Consider the following 9,025-nt stretch of genomic DNA (forward strand, 5'->3'; position numbering starts at 1 on the left):
ATGGCCCAGGTCAACTTTTCTGCCCTTGAGTTGATTTCCTTAGATTTTAGATACACGGTCAATATATGCATGAAAACAAACAAACATATGTACATAAATACATAATTACATAAATTAATGTTGACTAAAACAGAAGGGTATAAGTTAACCAATAATTTACATTCATGCAGAAAAGCATATACAATGCTTTTGAATTTAGTCAAGCAAGTGTTAATATTGGTTTAGCTTTCATTCCAAAATAGTTTGTGTGGGTAGATACACCCTGATACTTTGCCCTGTTTCTATAATGAGAGTAAAAGGTGATGGCTGAAAGTAATGACTTCACTTAGTTAAAAAGCCTGGATTCAAACTCTAATGATGTTTCTACTATCACTGTGACCTTGGGAAATTGAATTTTTCAGCACCTAAATTTCTTAATACTACAGCATTGCTTTATATATCATAACTAAGTTCCACTTGCTAAGTGTCTGTCTTGCCCATTTGATCCTGATTTAAACAATTTTACCTGAGCAATTATGTTTCTTATCTTACTGGTTGATCATAGTTTTGTCCCGCTTCATGCCCATCTTGTAAGTTCTCATATTTTCAACTTAGAACTGCTTCACCTCATAGATTTGCTCTATAAAAATCCCTAGAAAAGGCAGGGTCCTTGGCAACCCACTCAGGTATGCTTCTGTCCTTTTCTTGGGCATATGCTTTCTTTCTCCTCAATAAATATATTCTGCTCTTTAAAAAATTCTGATAAGCTTCTGGAAAGACACAAAAAGAAAAATAAAGACAAAGCACCACTATCAATGTCAGCAATGAAAGAAGATATTACTTCAATTTCTGCACATATTGGAAAGTAAATAAGAGGTTGTTACACAGGATTATATACCTATAAACTTAAAGTAGTACATGAAATGAAACATGTTTGATAAACTGAATTGAAATGCACCAAAACATTTGATAGAAAAACCAGATCTGAAAATGAATAGAATCTCTTTGGGGATATAAAACTTACATGCAAATAAATCTCCAAAATCAAGATGGCTCTATTGGTAAAATGTTTCATATAAAAACACAGTGAGCTTACACAGAATTTTCAGAAGAATTAAAACAAAACACACAAATTCTAAACCTATAGAATCCACCGAGTGATACAAAAAGTACACTGAACATTGTATGATGAATCCAAGCCATGCTCCCTTAGATAAAAATGTATACAGTGATCTAAGAAAATCTTAAGTTTTATGAAAATAAAATATGAAAATTAAAGGTAGAGAAACTTCTCATAATTATAAAAATACATTAAACTACAGATTCCTGATAATCAGTAAATGCAAAGATGTTAAAAAGGAAGACAACTGTGATTAGCGTATCTTAGTGAAAACTAAAGTTAAATAGAGCATCTTAGAAACAGCCAGAAAGAGAAAAGTTTAACACAGAGTATAATGATTTAATTGAAAAAAATTTCACATTAGAAAATACTGAGGCAAGAGTGTGGGATGATACCAACATGGTGCTGAACATCCCTAACATCTATATTCAATGAACTATTCATCAACTAATATTAAATCATTTTCTTCCTTCCTTCTTTCCTTCCCTCCTTCCCTTCTTCTTTCCTTCCTTCTTTTTCTTTTCTTTTTTTTTAATTGTATCTGGTTGTTATAGGGTCTCACTATGCTGTTTGGACTCCTGGTGATCCTCCTCCTTTCAGCCTCCCCAGCGCTGGGATTACAGGCATGCACCACCACATCTGGACTCTGGCCTGATCAGCCCACCCTGGGTTGTGGCTGGTGGGGGGTGTGGTGGTCAGGATCAAACTGCTATCCCTGAGCCTGACTAAGCAGGTGCTTTAGCCACGGAACTATCTCATCAGCCCTAAAAAAAGTGCTTAGATATTATGAAGAAGGTGCCAATGCCTTAACCATGCAGGTCTTGTCAGGCCCAAAGACCTCTTATATCCTTCTCAAGGGGAGTGTTAACCTTCTCTCTTTTCATACAACACGATATTTTCTGATAAAATTAAACTGAGACAAATTTTTAACCCACACATGCGCAGCATAGGAATCTATACAAGGAAGTCCATAAGGTAAAGAGAAGTAGTACTAGAAGATAATTCATACTTTCAATAGGAATGAAGTAATTGAATATGATATGTATATGAAAAACAACTGAAGACATTTCCTTCTAAATTTCTTTTAAATTTAAGTCAATGTTTAAAGGAAAAAAGATATTTTCACATAAAACAGTTAAGGTTTTGAAGTTTTAATACCTTTGATAATTCAAGCATAAAATTATGTCAGGATGCATGAGTGAATACACCTATATTGTTTTGAGCTTGGGTTTTACACATACTAGATTAATGTTATTTTTCCAGGGGAAATGAAATGTTAAGAAATTATGCTTTCTAGGAAAACTCCTTATCCAAGGTAAAAAATGAAATCTAAAAATGAATTAAATAAGAAAACAGTCAGACCAAAAAACAAAACAAAACAAAAAGGAAAACGAATATTGCAAATGAATATTTTCAAACATTCATATAATCCAGGAACAGAAAAATCTTTTCATGATAATTTTTGTTTCCAGTATACCATAGCAAGAGTTTATTTCTATTATTTAATGTTTTATCTATTTAGGGAGAAGTCTGACTACTAGGTAACCCACAGAAAAACATTTATTCTCAGCATCATCCTTTGCTTTTATTCAAAGGGTAATGCAGTTAAAAGCCAATTTATGCAGTTCATAGCTTATAAGTATTATCTCTCCATTTATTATTTGCTTGACACTCCTGGTGGTGCACATTGTAGATGAGCTTAAGCTCTGTAAACTTCAACTATGTGTTTTATTTCTTTGTATATGTTCAAATGCAATTTTAACATCTCATCTTATATACATATTTAGACATACTAAAAGTTAAGACTTAAAATATTGGCAACAGCGGCCTTCTTTTTCTAAAATTTTCTAAGAAAATATAAGTATTTCATGTTCTTAATTTTCTTTATCAACTGTTATACTTTTATAAATCCAGAAATATTAAAGTTTTGATATTTAAAAATAAATAAGTGAATTAATTGACTACTCCAACTCACTTAATTTGAAGGTCAGTCATGCAGTTCCATTAAATATCATCAGAATTCATGGGAGACAGAGTTGGCATTATCAAACAAGACCTCACTGTAGTGAAACATCTAAGAACTCTTTCCCCTGTAACAAATCCCTAAATGATTTTTAAATTGTACTCAGATAATTAATGTCAAAGTTCAAATTAGTCAAATTTTGAGAAATATAATACTAAGAGATACATCTGTGGAGCTCAGACTTGTATTTCAAAGTACATCTCAAAATAGTTTACTTCTCCTTAAGATTTAGTTTTTTAGTATCTTTATTGTGTAACCTAGAACACTATTTCATACATTTCGTTGTTATTAAAATCTTAATTTGTATTCATTTTATAAAAAATTTATATATGTTTCTATGTATTAAGTACTGTTCTAGGTGAAGTGGAGAAAACAAAATTCCTTCTGTCATAACTTGTTAATTTAGAACAATTGATCATTAACCAAGCATATCCATAATACGTCAGAGATGATAAGACATTCTATTTTCAAGAGTATTCATTATCCAGTGAAATATGGCTTCTCTGATTAACATTTGAACAAAGATCTGAAACTAGTGAAGGTCTGAGTCATTAGATTATACAGGTACAAGCTTTAAAGATAAAGGCAACAGTAGTAAAAGCACTGCGTTATACAGTATATCTATAACATCATGTAATCTGTAATCTGACTGTGGAATAAGTGGGCAAATTAGTAAGAAACCAATATTGATAACATAGAACCAGCACACAGGGAGTGCCTCGGGTTATACTTGGACATAGATACAAAAACAATGGAGATTTCAGAAGAGAACTGACATGGTATGCCAGTTTACTTTCTCACTATGATTGTATGTGAACCATATAAAATTGAGTATGGGAGTATAAAAGCAAATTAAAATGGGTCAGAATAAAAAAGTTGGTAAAGTGGGATTAAGACATCAATTTCTAAGTGTATTCTGGAAATTTGAAGTAATATAATTTGTTGATTGATTCTTTATGGGAAATAAAGTGCCGTTAAAGTGACACATCATTTTGTTGTTGTTGTTGTTGTTGTTGTTGTGGTACCAGGAATTGAACTCAAGACCTTGCACTTGCCAGGCAAGTACTTATTCTACTGAGCTATCTCCCTAGCCCCTGATACATCATTTTTGAAGTAGACAACTAAAATAATAGCTTGTTATGAATATGAAAGATTAGAGAGAAGTAAATAAAGGCTGGCAAACAAGGAGTTTATTAAGTACAGAGGCATATGAACTGTGTGTATAGGAGGGTTCTAAAACATGTAAATGGTATTTATGAATAATTTCTGGGGATTGGGGAGATAGTTCAATAGAACAAGCACTTGCCTGGCAAGCGCAAGGGCCTGAGTTCAATCCCTGGTTCCACAAAAAAACAAAACAAAACAAAGAAAGAATAAAATAATTTCTATATTTAGGGACTGGTAAGATAGCTCAGGTTCTAAAGAGCCTGCTTAGGCAAGCTTAGGAAGGCGCAGGGGACCGTTCCAATCCCTGGCAAAACATATTGCACCAGGCCTGCCCTCAGGGCAGGCTGTGCCAGCCCTCCCCCCAAAAATCCATATTTATAATTGTAGTAATAAATTAAGCATCTTTAAAAGAGCATGGAAATTAAGTAAATTTGTGGCCAATTGTGGGTCTACAGTGTGGCAAATTGAGAGGTAGGAACCATAAATGGAGCCTGCAAAAGAGAATGAAGTCCAGTGAAGTGAGAATATAAACTAGAGAGAATGAAGTCCTCACACTGGAATCTTAAAGCAGTGAACGGATCGATAGTAGCATGAGTGTTTATCTATTCACTTTTCCCTTTCAATTTTAAATGAAGTGTTTCACTTTTAAGAGGGCAGAGAAATGACAGAATGCATAAAATAGGAGTCACATGAGGTTTTCTGTTTTGATTTAAAATGAGTAACAAGAGGATGGATCCCTTGTAAAAGGAAAGAGATAAAATAGAACATGGTTGAAAGGTGAGGGAGAGGGAAGGAAGAAGTAAGTAGAACAAAAATATGTATGTATAGGAACCTAATAATTTCAAGGAACCTAAATGTTATAGGTTATAAACAATAACTAAGATTTTTTTTCCTGCATTTTAGGAAAGGGTCTACAGGGTGTTCAGGGTCTCACCACTAGATCGGACTCATAGTGACCTGCCCGTTTACAGCCTCCCAAGAGCTGGGATTACAGGAGCATGCCACCACACCCAGTCTAAATTGCCATCTCAGCGGCACAGCGGGCCCGGAATCTAACCCCTGGCCCCTGCGCCTGCTTGCAGGTGCTTTAATTCACTGAGCTATTTGTCAACCCTCAACAATTAGGATTAATGTGAACAAAAATGAAAACAGGTAAAAGGGAATTAGAGAATAAAGGAGTGGGAGGAAAGGAAAAGGGATTTTAAAAAATACCAAGTTGTAATTCATACATGTACTTACCTCCAAACATGACTAAACTGCATGTACTGCAAATAGGTACCAATTAATAGAAATAAATATATTTATATCTTGGTAATGAAAACTCATATCAAAATAAATTAAATTGTGATATAGAAGACACTTAGGCAGTTAATGTTCAAAGTTTCAGTAGAAAGAAATGGTAGGATCTAGATTACATGAACCAATGGCAAACAGAGTCCTTGGATGTTCACAGAAAAAGTCAAGAAGTCGAAGTCAGCCTGCCCCTGTATGAGTCTCAGTTTCTCCAAGGAACAAACCCACTCTGAACTTTACTCCCACCCAAAGAGCCACCTGTCAGACTCTAGTCCAGCTGCTAGTTTGTTCCTCTGACTCCAGGGGAAAGAGAAGGTATGACAAAGAAGAGTTCAGTGTAGCATAAAGACAGCTAGGCAACTCTCCTCTAGGGCAGTCGAAACCTGGAGCCTTTGCCTCTGCTGCTTTTATGCACACAAACAAGGGCACAGGTAATTAAATACCTGTTCCATATTATGCCTAAGATGTTTGATATGCAGACAGATAGTGAGGTTAAGCTTAACACCCTAAGTTGTATGGTAATAACAATAAGCTTGTCTTCTGGATGGTTAACAACATAAGTTTGCAGACCAAAATTAAAGAAAAATGAGGGCTGCAAGGAAAGCCAACATTTTGGCCCTAGCCTTCTAAGGTCAATTAAGACTCAAGACATATGAGAACTTGTACTGTAATGTCATGTAACTCAGTAGTGTCCCAAACTTTCTTATCAAGGAGATTATGGGGCCAAAGAGGAAAGTGATTGATGATGTAGAGTGTGCCTAAGGAGAGTCACATGGAGAGAAAACATTCTCTCAGGCTTTCACAGAGAGCACATTGGCCAAGCAATGGCCATGACTCATCCACATGGCTGACACTGACAAAGGTTCTACATTCTGAGGTACAGGATCTCAGGATAAATCCTGAGGGGATTTCACTGACCTTATCAGACCCAAAAACTACAACTCTTGTTGCGTAGGTCCTACTTTACCTTGATCTTAACCATCCAGCAGAAAAGTATAAAAACGAAATATAAGAAGTAAAGCCATGCTGTTATGTTGAGCTATAGGGGACTCAGGTCAACAATTTCTGACATTGCCAGTTAAGTGGAAGACTCAATACTATTATGGGCTACTGGACTCTTTTAGAATATTTTGCTGAGTTAACACACCCATAATATTCAAATAACGGAACTTAACAACAAAAAGGGGATGCAGAAGAATGTCTATTTTGTATCTGTGTATTCAAATGGCTAGATTGATATACAGTTACATTCTGTTAATGAATAGAGGGATTTGTTCTAATGGTGTTTGTAAGTAGGATATCATGTCTGCATCTTGTACAGCAATTAACCACTAGGAAGAATGTATACAATGTGTTAATTATTGAAACTGTCCTACCAGTTTGGTTTGAAACTGTCTCATTTCTATTTGTTTCTCAATAAATTTATGGAAAAAAAAGAAAAAAATAAAATGTTTATTTGAGAGACAAAAAAAAATTGGCTTCTTTTCTTTCTCAAATGTGATGAAAGTCTAACTAATCTCTTTTGATATGTTAATGATTATAAATATGCAATGCTAAAAAAAATAACCAAAAACTCACCTGCCTCCAAATATCAACTTAGCACCTGCCCAAGTAGTCAACTTAATCTCAGCATATAAACTCTCCCAAGATTCTGCAACTCATCCCCATCCCTGCATGATGTCCTTCTTTGTTCTCCTGAAGGAGGACTATTAAGTCTCAACTCACATCTGCTTTCCCATACTCAGAGATCCGTGGGAAGATCCAGACATTTTCGTATAACTCAGAGGTGATGAGTGTGCAAGTTCATTTTTCAACTTCATTTGTATTTTCCAAATACATGGAAAGAATTCCATCCACTAAGTCTGAGAAGAGAAAAGACAGAAAGCATCAGAAGAGAGAAGAAACATTGTGAGACAGCGACTTCTCTGAACATCAAAAACTTAGTTGACAAAGATGTTACTAGACTGTCCCCTCAGCATCAATTTTTCTCTTGAGATTTCTAGGTGTGAACTTAATATAAACTTACTATAAACTAAAACCAGTCAACAACGTTGTTTTTTTCTCTGCCCAATATCCTGCTATTTGAATGGTGGCTCAAGGAAACAAATTATGGCTAGAGGATGGATGGACAGACAGACAAAGAGACAATAGGTAGAATACATACAGAAGTGTCTGGCTTTGATTCTCAAACAGGTTAATACTGTTCTGTTTCTTTAATATTCTGTGCAATTTTACTCTACACTTAAAAACAACTACCCAGGTTCCTTACTTCCCTGATCTTTTCAAGGAAGTTTTCAGTACAGGTTGTTCTTTTATTCTCATCTATTTCTGTATAGATAGCCAAAGGTTTTCCAGATCAACAAATATTAATTTTAGAATAATTCTAGAATTCCTATTACAGGTCTCACCCATCTTTCAGGATAAAACAACCTTTTACCTCATGCATATTTTTATTCTGATCAATTTAAAAAACATAATGTACATAAAAAGTGAGATAATTTATGAAATTTAGTTTTATGGTTAAAGCTAAGATTATATATCAGAGATAAACCTTACTTATAATTAATGAATATATTAGTGGCATTAATATACATTTTTAAGACAATAGAAAATTGACTGTATGTATTCAATTTCAGGAAGGCTGAAACATAAAAAGAAAAATATTTTTAAGATCTAAAATGAGTAGAGTAGTTTATACTACTGATTATTTCAAATTATATAGCATTTTAATATTTTAGATCTTATTTTTATAATCAGAGCAAGTCTATTTTAATTCAAATCAGTACAAGGAAAACAATTTAGATTTTTAAAAATATTATTAATTATCATCTAAGGTAAATGTGTTTCAATATATCTTTCCATGATAGTAAACCTGCACATTCAAACAAATTATTATGAGAAAATAAAATAATGAGTGCATTTTCCTCAATGAGATGGTATCAAGTAAATATGAATTTAATGTTATTATTTCTGGTAATAGGATACACTTTTAGGAAGCTAGTGGAAGCTAGTGATACTGAGTGAAGTGCCTATTATAGTAGGCTCTACCTTTATGGGTATTTTCAATTCAATGTCAGAAATAAAGCAAGATTAAAATTTCTTTTAGAGGTTGCATTCAGTGTATGACAATGTCGATTGCAGGATCAGAATAAAGTGTATTGTCATTTGTTCGGATTTTTATTTTAATCTGTTGTGTCCATCAGTATCATCTCAAATTTTTAACCATCAGATTTTTAAATAGTTGGATTTTTTATGATACTATCTAATTCATTGGAAGCCAGCCAAAGTTTAGTGATTAGAATATCTGGAAATAAATATTTAAGCTATAGGAAATACATGAGGAGGAAGCCAAAGGGTGTATTGAGTAAGTGTATGGGTTTGTGTGCCAACAAAAACCAAAGTGAATTTTCAATTTTTCTGAGTGTTAATTACAAAATTAGGGA

General features: G+C 33.9%; 1 non-coding gene across 1 annotated transcript; it reads right to left on the bottom strand.

Moving 5' to 3' along the window:
• Positions 1–1,864: 1,864 nt before the first annotated feature.
• LOC111813134 lies at positions 1,865–1,990 on the bottom strand. Its single transcript, XR_002818463.1, has one exon. It is a non-coding gene; the product is annotated as a U6atac minor spliceosomal RNA (small nuclear RNA).
• Positions 1,991–9,025: the final 7,035 nt, after the last annotated feature.

The sequence above is a fragment of the Octodon degus genome, unplaced genomic scaffold, assembly GCF_000260255.1.
Source record: "Octodon degus isolate 3935 unplaced genomic scaffold, OctDeg1.0 scaffold00165, whole genome shotgun sequence".
In the NCBI taxonomy this organism is placed as follows: Eukaryota; Metazoa; Chordata; class Mammalia; order Rodentia; family Octodontidae; genus Octodon; species Octodon degus.